Below are 24,842 nucleotides of genomic sequence, written 5' to 3' on the forward strand. Positions count from 1 at the left end.
CTGCACTGGATTGTAACCACACTGGCAGTTTCATCCTTGGCCTCCTTCACCAGTATTAACTGAGACATATTAAAAATACCAAGGGAATGATTCCGTGTGGAATGATCACTCTTGAATATCCTAGTGTCTAAAATGGCACAAAGCACCTATGTGTAACCATCTGAATTGTTTCCAAAATTTTGTAGCAGCAGCTGTTGTCAGGAACAGCATTACCTTCTGGTACTTTTCTTTTGCATGTGCATCCAGATTGCACAATCAGAGTATAGACCTGTTTAAGTCTTTCAATCTCCACATTCCTAGAGGTCTCAACCATTCAAGGCATCCTCCCAGTGTTCTTTTATTGCTGACTTAGCATGTTGTTCCACAATCACTGAGAGCCAAGAAGTCTGATAGATGCTTTACTCAGCACCTGAATTTTAGGCGGTGTGCACGGAGCAACACCAGCTTTGACCTAACGTAAAAACTCAGAGCCTCTTAAAGATGTGGCTTCTCTTTGCCACACGCTGAAGGAGGCTGCCTTCATTAGACCTTTGCCAATAAACGCCTGTGCGCTCTGTGTGTGTGGGAGTCGAGCATCGATAGTCTGTCAAGGACTGCCCTCCCGGTGCTACGCACTGGCGGGGTGCACGCAGGGGTCCGCTGGAGCAGAGGTGGTCACTCCAACCCTCGCCCCCCTCCCCTGAGCAGCACCAGACAGGCAACAAATAAGCCCTGCTCTTCAGTTTATACAATTATTTATCTTTACTTTATCGTAGGGTGGGGAGGGCAGCGTGCCAGAGAGAAACACTGAAGGGGAATCACCGCAGTGAGAGGCTGGAGGAGGGAAGTTGGGGGTGGGGGGGTGAGGGGGGTGGCATTTTTGTCAAGTCCTTATCTGGGCCAGGGAGGCACCCAGGCCTCGCCTGCGTAAAAGCAGGTTGACCCACTACAGCCAGCTCCTCCAGTCTCTTTATGCACCCCGTAAAAAGGAGAGCTCATAGCTGACTTCTGTGCTGCCGGGCAAAGGAAGGTGGCTCGTCTACGGGGCTTGGCAGACCCACCTGGTGCAAGGAAGCTGCCCCCCTCTCCAACTCTTTCTCGTCCTCTGCCAAACCTCCGGGGCCTATCATTTCAACATCCTCTGTTTCAAACACGCTCTGAAGCCTGAAGGTTTCCTCATCCTGCAGCTCTCTTAACTTCCACTGATGTTATTACGCTGCTCATCCCCTAGCACGGCGATGAGATGCCTGATGCCTGCTAAACTCCACCTTCAGCCCGGGGCAGTTGCAACGACCGCTCACAGGCTGGCCACGGCATTTGGGAAGAGAGAGTGCGGTTATACAATAAATAAGAGGGTTAAATACAAACTACCATCAAAGTAGCTTGTTGCACCGGTTTAATTGTATTAATTGTATCTTTAATTGATATTTATGTGTCTCTGATTACCACAGCAGGATTAGGAGGGATGAAGAGAAGGCAGACGCAAGCACAGAGCCAGTAATGTACTGCTTTTTTGTACTAATGGTTCTCTGTTTATGATCATGCGAGGCCTAAAGTAACTTCCATTAAAATAAAGATTTTCTTTTTGCTTTGATATGTCAGAAACCAAGTGTAAGATCTACATTTAATAAAAAAAAACCTCACTGAGCTTGAGGAGCTGAGTTGAATGCTGTTGGTATTTACCGCCCAGCTCCTTCCCCTCTTTCTCCCCTCACCCCCTGGGTTCTGTGGCTCCGTTAAAGCTTCTCCTGATTTGCAACAGGATGAGAGAAGAGTTTACATCCTACATATTTTTTCAAGCCATGCACAGGAACTGTAATGTAGCAGTGCAGAGGCACTCCAACTAATATACTAATTGGATGCAGATGTGTTCTGCCTCTTGGAAAAATAAGACCAACTGGATGATCAACAACAGCCAAATGGGTAATTTCTTTTTAAACAAATTGGTTTTATTAACTTAAAACTGCCCATAATCCAACTAGTCTGGCAGAGTTCGGATACTATGAAACCACAAGCAGTGGGTGATACCTGTTATTATCTCATACTACTTTTGGCTGTGATCTTGCCATTCTGAATAAAGGACTAATATGTAATGCTGAAGTCTCTCTTAAATAAAGGGTAGCATGTGTGAGCACTGCCCCAGGAGCTGGCCAGGAAATGAACTGTGATTCAGGCTAAATTCTTTTCCTGCTCCCTACTTTTTTCAGCGGGAATGCATTTGTACACTCTGCCCAAAGAAAGCCCAGCTCTCACCCACCCTTGGTGAGCAAAGAAGGGCATGGTCAGGGGGAAGGAAACCATGCTAGTCTTGCTCTTAGTGGAGAGGAAGGGTTTTAGCGATAGCTTTCAATGCTACTCGCAATCCTATCAACCACCAAGAGACACGTGGGCTACCAAGACTGACATTTTAAAGTTTAACATGGGGCCCTTTCATCTATCAGATGCTACTGTCAGACAGCAAATACTTACATAGCTCACAGCTTTGATAGTGATGGGAAGAGTGGGATGTCAATGCAAGTCGAGAAGCTACAAAGTCAGAAGGATCCCACTGAACATGAATCCCTTGGTGCTGCTTAACAAGCTTGACTTTCCTGAGTGACAGATGACCAAATGAAGGGCCAAGAGCTGCACGCTTTGTTGAACTTTTCTTCCTTTGAAAACAGCATATTTTTATTCCCCTTCTGCCAGTTTTATTTCTGTGGAAAAATAATCCATCCTGTAAATGATTATTATGACTTCACTAAAGACAGGAGCAAAAACAATGGGTATTGTCAATACACTTTGGAAACCAAATGGTTGGAAGAGCCAACAGTGTCAGTATCTCTACAGCTAGGGCTACCAGTGTCCACAGCACTGCATGTCTCTTCTTGAAACCTCTGGCATCGCTTGATTTCTGAGTCGTGCTCTTTGGGTGATGATTAGTGGTTTGGGAGGCCAGCCAGAGATTTTAATTTCAGAATGAGGGATTGCAGGCTACTGAATGACATCTAGGAATTACTGTGGGAGGCCTTTATTTTCGACATCAGTTAGAGCATGTCTTTTTTTTTTTTAAAGACATAAAACATAATTCAACAAATAAATACAGGATTAATGAAGCCTAGATATAGTATCAGTGAAACCTAGGTATGCATTTTAGTCTTGGAGAACAATGAAAAATAGTAACAATTGCAGTATTCTTATCCCTGAAAACAATAAAACTATAAGAAAAGAGATAAAGGAGCTAAGTCACCATAGAATAGAGAAACCATCCTAAAGCAACAGAAAAAAAAAATCAAAACTTTGGTGTTTCCTATTACTGGTTTGAGAGACTATAATACATCTAGAATTGCCTGTCTTACAAGGATAGCTTTGTACCTGAAGAGTGGGGTATGAACAGCAGATTTGAATAATTACATTTGTGATGATTGCCCATTCAGGTTATTTGAGGTTACAATAACTTCAGATGTAGCTTCTTCCGGTTTTAATTTTAGAAATGTGCTAACTGAGAACTACGAGAGGAGTAAATAACAATCTAGTGAGACTTGGGTGAAAGATGTTTATTTGAACCAACTGAAGAGCAGTAGTTAAACATCAAAAAAAAAAAAAAAAAAAAAAGAAGGAAGATTGCAAAGTTACATATGTTCAAACATAACAGACAAAACACTTTAGTTTTTAATGGAAGAACAAGTGGCAGACAGGTTGGGATGCTCAAGACACATGAAATTCAGGAGTGGACTCTGACCTCGTGTAAGAAGAGTTACGAGTCATAGGCTGCAGCCATGTCATGGATCTGCATGCTCTGTGCAAGGAGGTACTAACAGGGACCTAGAGGCTTCTGGGCTTCAATCCTTACCCTTCAGGTAAATCCACTTGTGTTAAAAAATGCACTTTTCAAGAATTTTCACTAGAAACTGACCAGGCCCTTAAACCCACTAATTTATCTAATGGTTGATTGTAGCATCCAAATACAAATATCATGAAGTCATGTTTGAAAACATAACCTGCAAACAAAGATAACTCCAATATAGATCTACAAGTTTGAGAATGACCACAAAGAAAAGCAAAAAGATTCTAGTTAATACATTTTGAGGAATTTATTCAAGTCAGACCTTTTTAAACTTCTCAATTAATGAAGAAAACAGTTGCATAAAGTGATCTAGTCAGTAATTCACGCATTGTGTCGGGTTCCCCAAGGAACACTTTTTAGCCTCCTGGAATGGTGTGCGGATGCTGATGCTTTTTTTCTGCAGGGCACTCGTTGGAGTCAGAGCAGGGTCCCTTGCTTGCCTCTCACATAGAGAATGGAAGTCACAGTGACCAGGCAAGAGCAGGAATGCTCTAGGTGCATACACATGGATAGGTAAGTTTTATGCTTTTATTTTTTAATGGTAGGCATACCTTGGAAACAGCTGCAAGATTCATATTCTAGGTTTCATTTTCCAAAGCTGTGCAGCAGTTACTTTGGCATCTAACACATCTGCCCTTTGATTGTATTCTCGCAGCTCCACTGTGTTCGGCAGACTATGTGGTGGAACTCTTGCAGTCACAGGATCATTTACAGGATCAAACCACAGAAAGATTTCATTTGGAAGGGGCCTCTGGAGGTCACCTAAACCAGCTTTCTTCTCTAAGCCAGCCTAACTCCAGGACTAAAAAGCTAGTTAGGGTTAAACCTTCAGCTTTTAGAAAAGGTGACTTTTTCAGTCTTGCAGTTTTACAGCCCAAATGGTGGTTCCCAAATTTTCTGTTCTCAGGCACTGTTGTCTGCCTGCATCATTATTGTACCAAATATAGTTGCCTGTGTAAATGACCTACTCTTTCAAATCACTGTGTGAAACAGCTACAGTTCACCTATCATGGCTTTGCAGACCATCAATGGTGTGGGGATGACAAATTGGCATTTTTTGTTTTAAAATATATAGAATTTACCATAATTGCATATATGGCTTTAGCCTAAATAAAGCTCTATTCTCAGCTGGCATAGTAATAATGATGTTATATAGATTGCTTTTAAGATCATTCAGACAGATTCAAATTAGACCTAGATACAGTTACAGAACCCATATCAAATGAGATACTGATCCACTAAGATCTTCAGGAAAAACATTTCAAAGTGGGTAACTTCTAAGGCAGGATTTGTTTTTATAGTTTTTTTCCACAGGACTATAATTAAAAGCCTGACATGATTAAAACCCAGTCTTGTTGGAGGGCTTTGTGTCTCAGCCGGCAATATCTTACATATCTGATTTCCAGTTCTGTGTTTAAAGGTTAGTTTTGCCACTCTTTTTATTCACTACTCTACGCAATTTTTGTTTATCTTTCAGAAGCGTGCTCTGGCAGTATTTCATAGACTGTTATACAATTCTGACACTCTGGGCTCCAGGTAGTCAAATGCTTCATTTCTGTTCTGGCTACATTTGTCTGTGGCTTGGAAGTATATTCACTAAGAAAGCTGTGGAATGATTTGCAATCACATAGATATTGTCCCAGATCTGGATGAACTTTTAGAAATCTGCTCTGTAAAGGTTCACAATGAGATACGTGAACAGCCTGTATCTTAATTTCATATAAAATATCAGGATAGCTTCCTATAATAGGAAGACTTGTACTGCAGAACAGAAAACTGGTGTGTATAAACCCATAAGCCACTGCTCTGATGGGCTCTGAGCAGCCAGATGGTTTTATTAGTCTTGCCACTCGCTGGAGAAGCCGCTGATTCTGCGAGTGTTTGGGTAATAGCTCTGCCCTGGGATCTGTCGGAGCTATTCCACATCCATCTGGCAAAAGGTTTAGTGATGCACGAGAGCTCCAACCTCATGAACAAATACAGAGCAGCATGCCCTGATGCCAAAGACAGATACTGGCAGAGCTGCCTTGCCTGCCATTTGATCTGTGCACACATTACAGCGCTGACATAATCCCCGACGCACCGCGGAACATGTAACACTCTGCATGTCCATTCATCGTCTCTGGAGGTGAATGGCTGCTCATCCTGAAAACTGCTAAGACAGCAGCCTTAAATGTACATAAAAAGAATAAGCCCCTGAATGTAGAAACAGCAGCTGCCAATTTATTTCATTTGGAAGAGCGTTCACCTAGCTTGTCTGAGTATGTGTAAAGTGTATTAAAGTAGCCACCTAGAAATACAGACAAATAAATTACAAAGCTAGCTTAAGAATTCTTGAGAAAGAAAAGTCACTCAGTTCTGAAAAGTTTCTAATGTCCATTAATTTATAGGGTCTATGTAGTAGAATGTGTTGGTGGGAAGTTAAATATCTTAACAGCTGCAAAACAGTGGGGGCTGGTGGAAGGAGCAGAATGACTAAATCAATGCATTTTTATAGATAGATAAAATATCTAAACCCATTTCCCTATAAATAATAATGGCATTTAAAACCTGTTACCACACTGTAGTAAAGTGAAACAATAATAGCTGTTCTAAAGATATTCAGTTTCTGGACCATTAGAAGTTGGAAATTAGAGCAGGAGAAGTTACCCAGAAATTAATTGCTGGGGGGAAGCACAAACAAAATGCAGTTTGGAGTATGATCATGTATCTCTGAGGGGGACCCTCAGCAGTGGCATGGCTGTAAGCTTTCTGAGCTTTCTTAAATGTTTCAAAAGCATCTGTACAGGGCCCAGCGTGAAGGACCTCACCTCTAACAGAAATCTATGAGTATGTAGCTCAAAAAGAAATAGTAAGCAGGTCACCATGTGACCTTCTTTTTAGTCTAGCCTATGCCATTTGACTGGTGCCAGAATATAAGAGTAGGTTGTATCAACAGGTAATTTCACTATTTGTGTCATACGGTCGTCTTTTCAAGATCCCCGGAGAACTGTAAAGATATAAATCAAGCTGCCTTGTGATGAATACAAAGCCACAACTTTGTATCACTGTATGAAAGCACTTTATTAAAAAAAAAACCAAACAAAAAAACAACCCTGAGGTAATGCAACAAGCCAATCTGAATTCAAATAGGTGGCCTAGAATCACTGTGATTTTGCTTGAGAATGGGAAATATAACCATCTAGTACTCTCCTTTCTAAAAATTTCTCAGGCATTCAGAAAGTATCAGGAAGGGTATTCTGGCTGGAGCTAAATGATCTCCACTCTCTTCTTTTTTCAACTTCATTTAAAAAAAAAAAAAAATTAAAAAAAGCAGTCAAGTCTGGATTTCCATATTGTACAATTACGTGTTTTTAAAGGAGAGGTTATGTTGAAACTGTCACTCTGGTTTCTTTTGGTGCTCAAAGTCATATGCAGTATTAAGATTGACACAGCCAGAGGCAGTCATTTGATGACTGACAGTCACTGTCTTCTCCGTGTAGATACTTTCTGCTTTACTGCTACTTTTCTGCAAAGAAATGAGAAAAGTGCACACTAATGGCTAGCATTTTTGACAAATGTAAACTTTCCTCCTTTATATTCTTTTCAGAGGATGATGCACTTGGCTGCTCCTGGAAAATTCATGAATCATGGCTTCCAAGGTCTTTGTCACGGTTCCTATTGTAACAAAAGCTAGATGGACAATTGGTAATAATTTATGCAGAGGATTTAGACACTTTTTCTATTTTAGAAGTTAGCTTCAAGACAACTGTGAGAATTATGAATTTACTCGCTCTCCATTGCTGCTTAATTCCTGAGGTGAGTGAATAGTAGTTTGAATCTGTCTGGTGCAACTATTTGTTACTTGTAGGTTTTTTCCTCCGACTGCTCTATCTAAGCAGCTGTTGCCAACTTGACCGTGCACCACTGCATGCATTCGAGCTGGCTGTTCCAATTTGCACGAATGAATAAACTTTGTGACTTTGTGGGTGTTAATCTAAGCTTTAGAGATGGCAGAAGTTCCTGGAGGGCTCTTCATTCTTCCAGGGAAAGAATGAGTAAGCACAAAGGGAAAGGAAAACTGCTAGAAATACAGAGAGCATGTTGAAAAAATTTAAGTCTCTCTTTTTCTTCCTTTGCACAAGGAATATAATTATATTTGGCCATATGCATATCCAGACTTAAAAATAGCTGGATTCCTTCCTGACTAAGAAGGAGAAGGGTATAAACCATATGTATTGGCTGTCCAACAGATTTACATCTACATGTGAATATACATGTGTGGTCCTGGCTGTAACTGATGTCATCATGTGTCTGTACTAACGCCTGCCAGGTACACTGGAAACAAATCGAGTCCCTGCTGGACTAATAACACTATCCTTCCTGAGCAGAGCCCTAGCCAGCTTCAAGGAGCTTGGAAGGGGTTTTTTTAAGGGAAATCTATTGATGATTTCAGTGAATTAGTGATGTGCATGCTGCAAAGCTATTTATGAATAATATACATAATGTCCTTTTCACCCTTATAATAGGAACAGCATTTGAAAACTCTTGCTTTTCTTCTGAAATTTCTTTGCAGCTACTTCATTGCCCAAAAAATTACTCTGTTGATTTTCTCTCAGGAACATGGCATAAGTGTATTCTAGCTGGCTTTTTGGATTATTCCACCCGCATGGTCCTGGATGCTTCTACACCTCCACAACCGTTATTCTGCCCTGTCCTTCTGGAGACGACTTACAGAAAGTTCATCCACTCACAGAGCCATGGGTGGCTTGGCCAGTAGTCTCCTCCATGCTCTATGGCCATGTTTAGGGTACAGACTTGTTTTTCATCTATTTTACTTCCAAAAGCAAGCTTATTTACTTCCCCCCCCCCCCCCCCGCCCCCATGAACTATTGTTCCCTTTAGTTTCAAGATTTCATCCAGTTTGTGCCATAACAAGAAAGAACAGGAAATAATAAAGGCTGAAGGACTACTCTAAGCATGAATTTTCTCTCTATGAGGATGAAGGGCACAGTCTTCTTGGGGATATCACTAACATGTCTAAGCTGTACCAACATTGGTATAGCGATGTTGGAAAACTATATCAAACTGCTAAACAGAAACACATTTGGGATTTTTAGGCAAGATGAAAAAGAAACTAAGATAGCAGTGACCGAGAGAAGATAATTAAATACAGAGGATTTGCAGTTCCAGGAACTCAAGAGAAGGTCTGTTTACCTGCAGGAGGATAACTTCAGTTTTTGTTCAATCAGTTGTTTTTGTCTATTTTTAGGGTATGATATGACACTGTTGCTGATAGAACTGCTGCCAAAATGCCAGTTTTTCTACCACCTGTTTCAGATTAAATGAGGGGTTTTCTTCAGTAGTGAAGATAGAAAGTAGTGGAAGTTTTGCACACCAGTTGAGCTACAATCCTACAGTTGGGTGCTTCTGTTTTGGAATATCTTTTCAGACTAAGAGTTTCTCACACAAAGATTTTTTTATTTATTTCAGAAGCTGGCTATTTTGCCAGAGTTCATGTATCCATCCAATGGATTTGCCATCCTAGAGAAAATAATAATGTAGAATTTTTCATTAAAACTGGTGTTCATTTCTAGTTGTGGCTAAAAATTGATATTTTTAAGGAAGCTGTCTCATTTTTCACACCAAAAGGATGTATGTAGCTATTGTCCATAGATAATATCTTTCCCAAACATCTTCTATTTTATTTCCTTCAGAGTTCTTCCTGCACATACTTTTAATAAGTTCTACCTCAACAATTTTGTGTTCGGCACTTGCTGTCCCCATCTTCTCACAAAGTTTCTAATACACATGAATATTTTGAACCCCAACCAGTAAAGCAGACCAATCAATAACAGAGCAATAAAAAATCCCTGGAAATGAACCAAAACATATCTCCTCTGCAACTGAAGAGCCTCAGACAAGCTGAGGGTAAAGAGGTTTAACTTGGTCCCTTGCCAAATAGACCATACCTCTGTCAGAATTCAGATCAGACAGGAAATAAGCACAAATGTATAAACCCCTGAAATTCTAGAAAAAAATTGAATCCTCCCACTATCCAGAAGCCCTCTGCATAGCATTTTCCTCCCATTTCTGCCCTTTTATTCTGCTGGACCAGTTGCAATACTAGTTCCTAGTAAAGGAACTCAGTCAGGATTGAAAATTATTTTCCTGTGCTTACTCTGCTAATACTTGCTGCAGTGTGAAAGATGTATTTTGTCTCACTTAGCCCAAATCAGGAAATATAAAGGGTTTTGTTTATAAATGAAGCTTTTTTTTTTTTTTCCCCTTAGAACCTGTTAAGTGAGGAAAGGGTTGGCAGGCTAGATGGTAGGGTGCACCTTGGATTGTTGCACTGCACTTATGCTGCCTGTGTTAAAATGAGTTTGTGCTGATGAGATCAGCCTTAGCAAACTGCTTTGATTCTTATTAGGCCCCTGGCTCAGAGTGAAAAAAGAAAATTAAAAAAAAAACATAAAGAAGTGAAAAAAGAAAATCTACTGAGACAGGACAAAAAAGAAGGAGAGCACACATGGTAACAAGCAAGTTAAACTTTCCTTAGTTGGGCTATACCTAGAGCATTTCCTTGGATGGCCAGAGTAGCTGTGATACTTAGTATTGTAAAATTAACATTTAGGGATGGAAGAAGTCCATACAGCTCATCTAGATTCATTCATTTATCTGTCTAGCTTTGATATCTTGTAATATTTTTATCCTCTAGGTGCTTGCATATCTGTTTTTTTTCCCCACTATATTCCTGAATAAAGCATATAATGCTACTTTCGGTACTAAGAGATTACCTAGTGCAAAAAAAAAAGTGAAATACCTTGGCATATGCTTATTTCATTTGCCTAAGTTTGTGCATTCTATAAATTATTCAAAGAAGTGATATTAGTGGATCAACAACAGCTCTGGTTCATCAGGTCACATTAACAGTCTTGGACCATTAGGTTGGTAAGATGCCAAAGTATAATAGAGAGAGTGAATTTACAATGCAGATTTTTAGAATAATCCCTCTCTACACAGCGTCAAAGTCCATTTCTGAGATATTCCTATAAAATATAATTGTCAGTGCAGCCCCATCCCTGGAGTCAGGGATGAAATCTGGGACCTTTGGGAATGCAGTGTTTAAATGCGTGATTTTCCTGCCATCTCCCTTCTTACTGCTCTGAAGATGATTGCAATCAGGAGCTACACGTAGGCAGCCATTTTGTGTATTATCTGTTCACTTCCCCCATGCTTTCAAAGTGCTCCAGGAGGATTTTTGCTGAAGATTTTCCAATCACCTTTTTCTTCCTTTTACTGGTCTGTGTAGAAAATATCTATAATGGGGTGCAATTGAGAGATTCTGATTGTCCCTCCATTCAGTTGCCTAGGAAACAGACTTGTGGATATCCAGCTTTTTCCTTCATTACTGAAGATGCCATTTACAGTTGATTTCCTCCTATGTCTCCTTTGCTGTGTGCACTGCTGAAAAGGAAAGGACAGAATAAAGCTTGTTCTATTGTTTGGTTTGCTGTTTTAAGGTATTATTTGTTTGGAGAACATTCAGGTTATAAAGTCTGAATACATTGTTCATGACTGATAGCCATGCCATGGGCAATATAGATAGCTGAAGATACCACATAATTAATTCCTTTACTTTTTTTTTTCCTTTCCTTTTTTTTTTTTTCTTCCTTCTGCTTAATGGGAAAGAATGAAATGTAAAGGTGGTTAGATTCCCTCAGATTCTGTAATCTAGTTATACCTGTGAAACATTACCATGGTATTAATTAAACTGAAATTCAAATTGAAAAATAGAGGTATAACTGAGAGTAGATTTGTTTCCTTCCACTTACTTTAATGTCTGCTTATGTACACTGAAGTGGAAGAAATTATTAATTTTGAGGCTGGGTCATAGCATACCCTGTTGAGAATGGATCTTAATTAGTCTGAAGACTTTAACCTTAAAAAGCTCAAATTTAGCATCTTCCTCTGAAAAGGTGTAAATGACTCATTGTACTATTTAAGTGCAGTATAAATTTATTCTCAGTAAAGGAAAAGATATTAATCATTAAGACCTCCAGGTATTCATTTGGATGTGTGTTTTTCTCCTCTCTGCTTCCTTTTTTTTATTCTTTTCCTTTGTTCTCATTCTTACTATTTTGGCTCCTTCTATTTCCTTTCTTCCTCTCATCTGTCACTTTTATCTTTTTCATCTTTTAGCCTTTATCTTTATCTGTGCCTTTTACTATTTACTTTCTTTCTCCTGTAACTGTTTTTCTTTTACGGAGTCTTCCTAGCCCCCCCTCCCTTTTCTTCACCTCCCAGGAAGCATACCTCTTTTGAGAAATATACCATATTTGGTTTCAAAGTCATCTCATGCCCATTCTGGCTTGAAAATTATTTATACCAGTAATAAAGAGTATTGAGGGGCTGGATAGCACTAGAGAAGGTTGTTTATAGGCTGGAAAGGAACACAAAAGCATTAGGCATTTCCTTACTCTACCAGTTTCTCTTCATGTGCCTCCCTCACCCTGCATCCCCCAGGTTTGGGGAGACCATCCTAGGGCCACCAGGCTTTTGCCCCCCAGCAGCCTCAGACCTCCTTCCCTGCCTAATTCTCTCTTTTGACTCTTCTGCTACCCTTCCCCCCCTCACGGCCCTCTCAGTGCCGTTGTCTCTGCCTCTTTTTGCCTGGCCTCCGTTTTCCTCAGATTGTTCCATCTCCTGATTACATCTCCATCGTTCTGATGCCAGCATGACTGCAGAGTCGCCCAGGCCCTGGTTTTTTTCTATGGCGCTTTTCTCAGTTTCCCCCTCTTTCCTTTCCTCGCAGTCTCCTTTTTCCCTATTCCTTATCTTTAAGCAACTTGGTCTGCCTCATTTTAGCATAATCAGCTACACCAAGCTGCAGCAAAGCAGGCAGAGCTGGACAGAAGTTGAAGGTTAAAAAAAAACCCGAACAGCGACAACAACCCCCACCTTTTACATTAACAGGACTAGCCCACAGTTCAGATAGAGAAAGGAAAGGAGGAGCAGTGTCTCTTCCCTGTGAGTCAGTGCTGGCAGAGGAAGAACGACAGTGACAATGATCTTCGGTGTCTTCCTCCTTCTTCTCTGGCCTTGGGTCCACACTTCCTGCTATAGTTCCCTCTTCCGCAAGGAAAAAATACCTTGGGTATCAGTGTATCCTTACTGCTGCCTGAGGGAGTTCAGACAACAGGCTTGAAAGAGGGTGAATGAAATCGTGATGGGAAATTATGGCCAATTTCTTTCTTGACACACTAACGGAAGTTGGAGAGGACGTACTGCTGGGTGTATTTTGTATTCTTACACTTGTTCAGCAGGCAGTGCATTGCTTTGCAGATGTGGAGGTGGTAGACAGATATTAGAGAGGGAGGAACATTAATTTATTGATGTTAGTTATCAACTGAAGCTGACAGGGTGGTTTTTTGATTAAAAGTTTCCCTGTTTTCATCAGAAAATGCTAATGGGTGAGAGCAAAAGAGGTTTTCATAGGAGTGTATCAATTTGTAACACGTTATTATTGGGAAAACTTCTCCAATCTAGGTTGGGATTCCTGTCCAAAATCCTCAAAACGTACATCCTGCCTCAGTATAATCATTATTTTTGTTAGAGCTTTCAGAAGGAATTGCTTCAAATCCTTCTTTTTTCTAATTGAGACATTGGTTTGAATCTGTGTATTTAATAACTCAGATGGATGTCTGTGTGAGGTAACAGTTCTCATGTGATAGTGGGTGTTGATTTTACATCAGTGAGGATTTAAGATTTATTTTTTACCTTGATAAGTTTCAGTAGACAGGGAAAAACTTCATTATTACACATATATGTCCTGAAAAGCATATTTCAGAAACCTGGTGCATGTTCCCCCTCTCTTCCTTCTCCACCCACAACACCCTGGGCCATCTTTGGCTCTGAATCCCTTGGACTCCCCAGGACTCCCACAGATCTCCTGAGGATAACAAAGAAAAGAAAGGGACACCAAATAAATATGGTGAGAGGCCTCCTGAATAACCAATTTTTAAGAATGGCTCAGCTGAAATCTTCAAGGGCAGAGTCAAAAAGAAGTATTTTTAGTAATAAAATTAAATCTTTTGTTAGATTTGTGCTATAATGATAATAATTAGAGAAGCTCCCTGCTTTCCTCAGTAGTGCTTTTTGTCTTGAGTTGGGATGAATCAAAAAGCCAGCTTGGAAGTGAGGTGTCTGACTTGTAAACGGCATCCTTCTGCTAGCTGGAGTGACCATGAGCAGAATATACATAATAAACCTGTGCCCTCTTGAATAATCCATTGAGACTGACAGTTTAAGAGATGAGTCTTTTCTTCAAACTAAAGTACAGTCACCCACATGACTTACAGACAAGATATTATTATCTGAATAAGACAGCTTGAAAGTGAATCTAACGGCATGTAAAAATGCTAAGAATGACCAAACCTTCTGGATTAGGACAAATGAGGGCCATACCCAAAAGGTTTCTGAGGGAGAAAAAAAGGAAGAGTCAGACATAATAGCAGGCCTGTAGCTGTAAGGGCTTGTAGTGATGCAGATCCTGCCTGCTTCTGCCCTGCCTCACCACTCCCCTGCCCCTTCTTCCTTTTCCCCCTTCATTAGGGAGATTTCTGGAGAATGACTGGCTTGGTCGCAATGCTTGGATAGTAGGGTGGGAGCTACAGCCTGACCTGCACACATGAGCATCCGTGTATGTGGCTCACAGCCTAGCAATACCTGTGCTCCGGAGTAAGCCTCCGCTAGCCTCTGGCACCAGGAACTGGAAGAAGCTGGAAGGAAAGGCTCCTTCCACTTCCTAAGAAGCTCACCATGTGAGCTAGCTCAGGGCTAGTCACCATCAAGCACTGTGTTACTTCACTGAATTAGGCTGTGGGGTTATTATTAACAAAATAGAAATAAATTGAGAACAGGATGGAAAATGGCTTGCAGTAGGGAGATTTATGACTTAGATGTCTTGTGTGCACCCTGTCTGCAGTCATGACCTAATTTCTCACCAAACATAAAAAAAAGGTAAGAGGAAAAAATTCTAGTAAAGGAGATAAAGTGAAAGACTAATACAAAACACACTAGGTAATGTTGCTGTTCTCTTTGATGAGTGCATTAGGGACTAATTTCTCTTTTTTGAAAACTCTGGGGATCTGGGTCTGCTTATTGAATGAGCCTACTAGATTAATATTTGGGTTTTGTTGTTCTTGCACTTCATAGGTTTTATGTTAAACCTTTATCCTTCCTTGATAGAATTCAATAAATCAGGCATTTCAAAAAAGATTTGTACAGTTTCTCTGTCTTTCTGTGAAGAGTGAGAATGTTTTAGGTTTCCTCAAAAATGCCATACGTTGACCTATAAAGCCTTGAATCAGGAAAGCCTCCATTCAAGAAAACATTTAACCATATGCTTAACTTTAACTTTAGGCATATGCTTAAAATCTAGCATGTGCTGAAATTCTCTCCTGAAAAGGAATGGATTTAAGCACTTGCTTATGCTCTTTCCTGGATCAGAGCCCTGTACGTTATACATTAGATTCCACTGCCCCCACCTACAGTTATTCAACTACTATTATTCTGGTCAGTACATTCAAAGCAATTTCAATGATTAGGATGGTACTTTGTCACTCACTGGACACAAATAAGAATAGAAGACCCAAATTTTCTAGATATTATTGAAACTCTTACCTCTCAGCAGAGACTAGTTCTTGTTACCTACAATGGTTCTGCACTGCTCCAGCATCTTTTCAAGTAACCTTGTTAGTGACTTACAGAGTAAAACCCAATTTTTGTCTTAGTTTACGTTTGGGTTTTGTGATCACTATGTAGGTATTTTGATCACTGATGACCTAGTTTATGACCCTTGAAATGAGTTTAAATTGGTTTGGTGATTTTGGAAATAGTAGATTGACTTACCTTATTTCAGGCAGAGGGGAGTGTAGATTGGTGAGAACTCTTCCACAAATGTAGATGCATTTCCCTATTTTCTCACTTCTTTTTTCTTTTTGGAAAGTGATAAAAACTTACAATGGCTAAGGAAAAAAGCCCTTCTTTTTCCTAGTCCATTCTCATATCCATTAATAATGACACAGGTTGTCATTATTAATGTTGAGTGAAATCCTGTTTGAACCGATACATCACTTTTATCCTTGGATAATTACCAGAGTTTAACAATTTCCTTTCATGTTTGCTAAACTTTAAAGAGCAGAGTCTGAAAAAAGGTATCTGCAGGGGAGGGGGGAGGGAAGCAGGCAGGCACACAAATCCCTTTATTTATGAATGGGATTTGTTCATGCACTTCCTGCACACAACTCAAGTAAGTATGAGGATCAGAAAGTACTGAGCAAAACTCTTTCTTGGGAAGCCAAACCCCTGTTATTTCCTAGAGGTTTGACAGCCCTAGCACTGAATTCATGCTTCATTATAATTAGAGCTGCTTGCACTCTATTAACAAAATACTTTGTCGTTTGTATATACTTGTCCTTAGACAATTATGGTTATTTCACACACCCTCTTTTCCTTGTTTCCTAGGAGATTATTAAAACACACAGTTGAGCACTAATAATAATGTAGTACGTATGCCAGACATTGAAACACACATGCCAGACCCACCAGGGGAAATAAATTACTTTTAATATTCAATCTCAAGCATCCTGTGGGTCTGTCACTGCAGGCATATCTACAGACACTATAGGGCTCCAGTTAGAGCCCTGTCAGTAGAGAAACTCTAGCTGACAAACTCAGAAATACAGCTGACACTCTGCATATGCGAAACGCATATGTGAATGGGAGAACGAAGCTATTGTGCTCTGCACAGAGGCAGTTATGGGGTGCTGGTGGTAGCTGACTTAAGGGAATCGCTAACTAGCCCTGAGCCTGCCTCCCAGCCAGGGAACCACCACCAGCCCCTTGAACAAATTCATAGCAGCTCCACAGTGTTTTCACAGGAGCTCCTTGGCTGCTGAAAATTGCTGGGAAGCCTTTCAGGCAACATATCTTAATTTGAATCACATATAAAATGTATTTGTAAGAATAATGTTGTGTTTTCTCCAGGCACATTTCAGTGCAGCTACGTGGACACTTTGTTCATCTTGTTTATAGTGGTACTACCTTCACAGAGGAGAACTCAGTTTTCACCAGATTCATCTGGGCTTCAACTAGGACTGGTGACCTTCCTGCATGGGATCTCCCCACTGGGAGTATCCAAGCACAGGGAATCTGTGCTTGGAGACTCCTCTGAACTCTCTCTGAACTAATCCTGAACCCCATCCTGAACTAACTTGGGATTACTTCAACTATCCATATCTGATTTGCTTCACATTTTTGGTACATTTGAGTTTTCATATGAATCCAGCTTTAAAAGTAGAGGACTGGATCCGCTTCCTCTTGATTTATTATCTAAGCTCTCTAATCTTCTTTGTCTCCTCGCAGTTTGCATACACTTTATATGACATGACCTGCATAGGGCACTTGCTATTTTCGGTCCTGACTCAGTACTCCAGTCATTGGTTATTATTAATCTGTCTTTATCTTCTATTAGACATAACAATATAACATTGGATAAAGTCAATGAAAGGTCAGTGAGAGACCCTTATATCAACAGATCCTTTGAGAAAGCATAGGTTTAAAGTTATATCATTTTGGCCGGTCTGAAAATATTACTAAAGTTTTTCATTTCCTAAAAGAAAAATATATATAATAAATATAACACACATGAAAGCAAAAGTATTAATTAAACATTCATATTAATTACTCAGGTAACTAACCTAATTCCCTTGAGGGAATTAGGTGAATATTTAGTTTTAGTCTGCAGTGCAGTGCATTTCTTCACACTGCAGCTTGTGTCTGTGGTGGGGACACAGAACATCTCACACAAGTGACTTCAAAACTCCCCAAAAGGGCACAGGAAGGCTGCTCATTTGCAAGTGAAGACTGTGAATGAAGGGTAGTGAATAAGATTTCCAGCACAAGTTAACAAAATGAAATATTTCACTTTGTTTTATGAAACGGTATAGAAATCACCAGAAATCTAGGTTATATCTTACAAATGATGTATTCAAAGCTAATGCATGCCCATGAGTATAGAATAGAAACGTATTTGTTCACACTTCGCTAAGTTACACACCTGTATAAATTAAATGGTGGCCTCTTTGTCATATCTCAGCATGATACAGAGATTTACCAGCATAAAAATCAGTTAAAGATGCCTGTTTCTAAGACTCCATCTTCTTGCCAAAAGTGCTAAAGCATTTTACTAGAAAGAATCTTAATAAAGACTTAAAGTAAATGCAGAATTGTCAGACAGATGGAGGAATCGTGCAGAGGAACAGCCAGCCAGCGATGGATAAGAACCTATTCAGGCTGGTGTAGAGCTGATTTTAATCAAGTTTATTCTATTTGCTTTGTGGTTTTGGGGGTTTTTTTCTTAGGCTTTTTCAAAACAGTTTTGTGCTATCAAATGTGCAACTGGCAATTATACTCCCAGCTCCTACTAGAAATAGCCGGAATGGTTATTGTTGTTGATATTATTCACAAAACAGTAGGGCTTGGAGTCAGCCAGGGACTCCCACTGTGTAAGGGACTATACAGATGCAGAATAAAAAGATAGTTCTGTCTTAAAGTGCTGTCCTATTTCATTGTGTTGAGAGTGAATCTGTGCTCATACAATACCCCTCTCACCCTGTAATGCTGGGTTGGGAAATCTAAATCTGTGCTCATTTTTCCATTACAAGTAAGGATAAGAAACTGGAAGTTTTGCTTCAACAGTAAGAGCCTTTGGCCTTGCCCTGCTCTGTATGTGTCAGCACAGGATCTTCTGGCTTCTGAATTGTTCTGAGGGTCCTATTTTAGATTCTCCCAATTTAGTACTTGTTAAAAGTAGACATGCATAAATAACTAGTGGGCAGAGAGTTACCCAGAGCCAAAATTGCAAGGCAGTTGCCCCTCAACCTATTGATTGCTCCCAGGCTGGAGGGGAATTCCTGCAGGCTCAGCTGCTTCCTCTGGCATGCTTTAAAAAAGATACTCCCTTTACCTAAAGATGAGCAAGTGTTTTTAGTGGATTTCACGTGAGTGGAAAACATATATTCAGTGACAATGAGCTTTTCCGCAAACTCATGTTAATTTTGTTAATTTGGGAGAGGGAAGAGGAAAGGAAAGAGAAGGAAGAAGGACTTAGCATGGTTTTAAACAGAAAATATTAACTGTTATTTTGAAATTATTTTCCTAATATTTGTTTGTCTTTTATTTTTAGAATTTAAGAAATCTTAATATTTCTATTTTCTTTCTTTAAAATGAAATACAACTGCTTAAACTCTCATTAATATATTACAGTAGGGGCTAAACTATACATTTTCCAGAAAACTGTTTCATTTGTTTCAAAGTGACTATGTTTTTAAATATTTTGACATTTCTACTAAGCCAAAGCATCAATTGTTCGTTCATCTGAGTTTTCTATGTGTTGCTGATAAGTAAACTTGCTCATAATAAAAACTGATTCATTAGACTGAATCTTTACATACCTGGCATCTTCTTCAAGCTGATCTTTTAACTTTTTAAAATTACTATATTGTTCTTCAGCTCCAAAAGTTTAACTTTTCTGAGAGGAAATCAAAAGGAAAAAATCCTTTTAGCTCATAGTAAAAATTCTGAACACAAAATTCTTCAAACTCTGTTAGGGCTTCCTGGTTTTGGACAAGAGAACTGAATTAACCAAGGGGTGCTATTTTCTGCACAGCTTGGCTTTTGCCTCCTTATAGAAACCCAACACAACGTGGCAAATCGCTTCTTTGAAATAATATATTTTTTATCAGCTAAGTACCCAGAGGGCTCATCCTCGGTAACAATGAATTATGGATAGCTCATAATTCCTAATATTCCCCCAATCTCCATATTCAGCCCCTGCAAAGCAGCTGAGCTCTGCTCTTTCTACATCTGTGCTCCTTTTATCTCCTGCCCCAGCACTGCCATACTCGGCGGTGCCTGGCGTAGCTGTACCTATACTCCCAGCAATGCCTATGGATTTCCAGAGTACCCTGCCTTCCCCAAAGCCTTTCTTGGGCATCCATAACTGCGTCTGGGAGCTATCAGACAATGCTCTAATGCTAAATAAAGGGACAGAGCTGGGACACAGCTGACAGAGCATGTCCTAACACTTACTTGGAGGAAGGGTGCAGCTGCATTCCCAGATTATACTCTGGAGCTAGGAACGGCTGCCACCCCCGGCACGGCGGAGACTTGAGGCAGATAGTTTAACATTGCTTGGCTCTCTTACGCCTTATTAGAAACGTAAAAGAATCCAGCAAGCCGCCTTTTTTTTTCAGGAGCGGAGCGTGACTGTGTCGCACGGCGTTATTTCAGCTGATGCAGCTGGCTGATGTGCGGGGCAAAGAGTGTGCTGTGGTCCTCGTCAGCCTGCCTGCATGGCAGCGAGCTTTGCATCAGGTAGCCCTGCCCCGGAGAGCGTCCGGGGACTGTGCTCAGCCTGCTGCAGGGGAGGGCTCAGAGACCATGGAGGAGGCCTTTTGCCCACAGGCTTCTTGCATCTTTTCTTCTACATGCTCCAGGAAAGCAGAGGAACCCGAAGTGGCCCCTGAATACTGTTGGAAGTGCCAAACCTCCAGCCGTGCATGCTTTTCATATTGCTGTTAAAAAGTAAATAATTACCATGTGAGAAAACCACAAGAGCATTTGATTCCCCCCCCCCACCTCCCTTGCCTTGCTCCTGTCCCTCTTCCTTCCTTTTCTTCTCCTGCTCAGCTCCCAGTCCCACAGGCGCACGGGGTCTAATTTGTCCGGTGCGGCAAACGTGCCCAAAACTCAGCGAAGAAAGCTTTCCCTCGCGAACATAACCCAGCAAGGTCGCAAAACTTCTCGTTGCAGGTTGCTGTTTCGCAAGCGCCCCGAGCAGCGCCTGCACACAGACAATGAGGGACCCACGCCCCGAGCAGCTGGGCAAGCGCAGGCAGCCAAGCAAATGCTCTTCGCAGGCAGCAGCCAGGGCTGCTTCTTGGATCGCCTTCCCGCAGCGAGCTTCACAGCACACGCACCAGTGTCCTTCAGACAGAAGAATGAGGAAAACTCTACGCCACACTGCAAGGTTTGTTGGGCTTTTTTTTTTCCTGGTGTAGTTTTAGGCTACTGAGCTTGGGAACCATTAGCAATTTAGCTGCACCAGGAGGAGCAAAAGCTGAGCTAATTTGGCCTGTCCCTCAATGGCAATGTTATTTAGCACAGGCATTCCTTAAAAACATCATCTGACTATGCTAAATGAAAAAAACCCAGACGCTTGGCTATTCAGCCAAACTTCAGCACCGCAGCATATTGGGAACTTCAGCTCCTACTGAGGCAAAGAGCCACAACTGCAGTTTTGCCTTATAAGCTTCACAAACAATAAACTTCTATTTGACTAGTGACTAGGATACTTCTTTGTATTATTCTTATTCTTCCTAGTGCAAGTATCTTCTGGGAAGTACAGAGCATTCAGTCCCTCGAGGTCAGCATCTCTCAGCAGGTACTCAGCAAGCTACCGTAATCACCTGTACTACTTATTATACTTGTTAATGGGATTTGACACCTTTGCCTTCTGGCTTCAGCTGCAGCCTACACTTATACTCTGAAAACACTGATTAAATTACTCAGTAATTTTCAGGATCAGGCCAACATTTTGAAAAACATACATTGCAATTTGATCTTCTTGCATTATATAAACCCATTTGAAAACCTGGTTCAGCAAATCATTTAAGCCCTTGCTGAAGTACCATTGAGTGACTTCACAAAGAAATATTTTTTGCATATAATATTTGCTCTATGGCATTATCATGTAGCTTTCTGAAAGGAAAGTGGATTAGCTTCGAATGTTGTTACGATTTATTATTTGTTGAGTGCTGACAGTACACTTCAATGGAACTTGAGGAAGTGCTTAAAGTTAAGCACATTTTCAAGTACATTGCTGATGTAGGGCCAAAAAGTTAATCTGAGACCTTCTTTGTTGGAAAGTGTAGACATGACACCAAGGAAAAGCATTCTTTAATTTTCCCTTAAGCAGGAAACACTGGTTAGCCATGTGGGTCTATTTTACAAATAAAAGTTTTGACTGTCAGCCATTTCTCATTTTGATATTCCAATGCTGAAGAAAAAGTATATCAACTGTTCATATAATGTGTTGAATGCAAATTTAGAAAAGTGGCAACTGGACGCACATATCTTCCCAGAGAGAGATGAAAGAGTAGAATGGAAATATGCCATCTGGGGCTTGCAACCCCCATCCCAACCTGATGAGATGTCACGTTCTCTTGGAGGGCTCTGCATGCATTTAGAATTTTTGTTCTGGGCAAAGCCAAGGATATTGTCAGCTCTCAGTAAATAATACATCAAAGAATAACTTTAAAAAGTAATGGACCTTCCCCTTCACAAAACTACTTGTTAGTAATGTACATGTACATGCTAGATGCCACTAGCACAGGGGAACACTGGGTAACCCCAAATTGCTGTAGGTGGCATGTGTCTTTGCTATTGCTGTGTAAGGTGCTTCTTAATGCTCCATCTATCTAGCATGATGGCTCAGCACCTTCCAGGAACAGTCCCTACATTAGTTAGTCTAGGATTGTACACTCATCTTCTTTATTACATGCGAATACAGAGTCTAACACAATGGGACCTTGTCCCTAACCGTAGCCAAGAGGCTCAATAGGAACAACAACAATAATTATACTTATATGTTGCCTAAACACAATTCTGAAACATCTGTGGCTTGTCACTATTATAGTCCAGAAGCTATAGCCTAAGCGAGGATTTTTTTGGAGGCAATACAAGGAAACTCACTATGGCTCCTGAAAACTCTCTTGGAATGTAATAATATAAATGAGGAGGAAATATTCTATGGGGAAAAGAGTGCTTAAGGCAACAGTAATTATATTGCCAAATATAGCATATAGAATCTGCAGAGTGAGAGTTTCATATAACAAGGGAAATGTAAAATCATACCTGGGGTGTAACTAAATTGTAATAGAATGGCTGGGGGGAGCATTATTTGAGGGACTTAATATTTAAACCCCAACTAGCAGTGGAAGCACAAGAGAGAGGCTGTTTTCAAAATTGTGTTGTCTTTATTTGTGCAGGAAACAACCAGTATGTGTTTGGGTGTTGGAAAAATCATAAATAATAATCTATTATAACCCCCACAGAAAAAAAGCCTGAAATAATGCAGCCCCTACCTCCATCTTCCCATTTTTCTGATATTTCTAACCCGGTAATACAGAATCAAAAGGTCAGGCTTTGGAGAGTTTCTCTGGGTAAAACTAAGCAGAGCTTTTTATTTGTCCTGTCTCCACTACAGTGTGCTACAACAGGGAGGGATTTGGAAGAGTCCTCTTCTCGCCTCTACCAGACAGCTGAGCAGGGCTCTTCTCTCCCTGTTGATCTCATTCCGTCTGAGTGTTGAACCACTGCAGAAAACAGAAACCTCCTCCACTCCACCAAGAAATTTGCATCTTTTTCATCTCCCTGACTACTGCTGCTGCCCCTGGTACCTCCCTCCCCCCTTTTGCATTTCCTCATTAAAAATGCATTTATTCTAACTCCACCTCTCACAGTCTTTTCTTCTCATGTATTTCTCCTTCTCCAAGCATTATCTCCCCATGAACGTGGTTCAGACTCACCTCACACCTCAGCTGCAATCCCCATAGTATCTATGGCACCCTATGAATAGTCCGTTTCCCATCCAAGGTCCGAACGGGGACAAGTGACACAAAAGTGTGCTTACACAAGCAAGCCATGGCACTGAGCCAAAGCCCACTGAAGTCATGAGGGCTTCTCCAATGCCCCCCACATTTTTGAATCATAAAACATACATCAACGTTTTTAAACACAAATAAATGTAAGCGATGTTTACTGTTTCTCTACACTTGGTAGGGGTTTTGTGTGTGTGGATTTCACAAAAAACTTATGGAAGAAACAGAGGATTATGACTTAGCAAGCCAGGGAGGGGAAGTTTATCTATGCATCAAGAAAATCCAGTAACCTTTTCTGTCACAATTAGGTGCCAACAGAAACACTGCCGTGGAGAGAACTAGAGAATATTTGACCAGAACCTTTTAGTAATTGAAACTATTTTAAATTCCTGTTTCTTTCCTGAAAGTTTCACTTTGAGAGCTGCTATGAAACTTGAAGATATCAGATGAAAATTTTCAAGTTTTGAAGGACATTTGGAGAAGGAGAACATTTGCTTCCTTCCTTTGACAAAATGTAGGTCTTACCTGGCAGAGGAGTAGATCTGCAACAGGAAACAAATATTCCTCTGCTGTTTTGGTAATTAATTTTGATCTTTTAATGCCTGGGCTGCTTTGATGGGTAGTATGGAACAAGGAGGTGTCTGGAAATCTCCCTCTGCTGAAGGGCCCGGACAAGCTGGCACTTCTTCCATATCCATCCATCAGTACGTAAGCGATGGCTCCTTGGTGTGAAGCCTGACATTGCAGCCACCTGCTGCAGCAGCACTAACAGTTTCTTTTAGTTACATCTGATGAATGACAGAGGAGATTACCACTGCCAAAGAAAGGTGTTGATCAGATGGTCAGTACTGTGAGAGTGTGAATGGCAGGGGTAATTCAAACCCATTTCAGATGATGCAACGCTCGTCCTTCTATGCCATTTTGCCTTTTAAAAGGTATCTTTTCCCTATATCTTGTGTAGATAATTTAAAAGAAACCTTATTCCATACCTTTACAGCAAAGAATGTGAATAGGACCATCTACAAACTGAAACCAACCTTAAATTGAAAACAGAATTTCCTGCTTAAAGACCTATTTGGAATTCAAAATCAGATTTTAAATACTCGTTAAAGAAAACAACAATAACAAAGATGCTGTTTGCCAAGAAATACTTGTTGAATGGATGTGACTTTAAAAGATATTACTGCAAATGCTGCTATTTAAGAGAAATGAAAGCTAAACCAGATCTGAAACAGAAACGATTATTACAGGTTGTTTGATTGGCTAAGAAATACTAATTCTTCTTAAGCCATGGAGCAGAAATGAATTGTGAGGATAAATCTGTCAAT

Source organism: Accipiter gentilis, chromosome 16 (assembly GCF_929443795.1).
Source record: "Accipiter gentilis chromosome 16, bAccGen1.1, whole genome shotgun sequence".
Lineage (NCBI taxonomy): Eukaryota > Metazoa > Chordata > Aves > Accipitriformes > Accipitridae > Astur > Astur gentilis.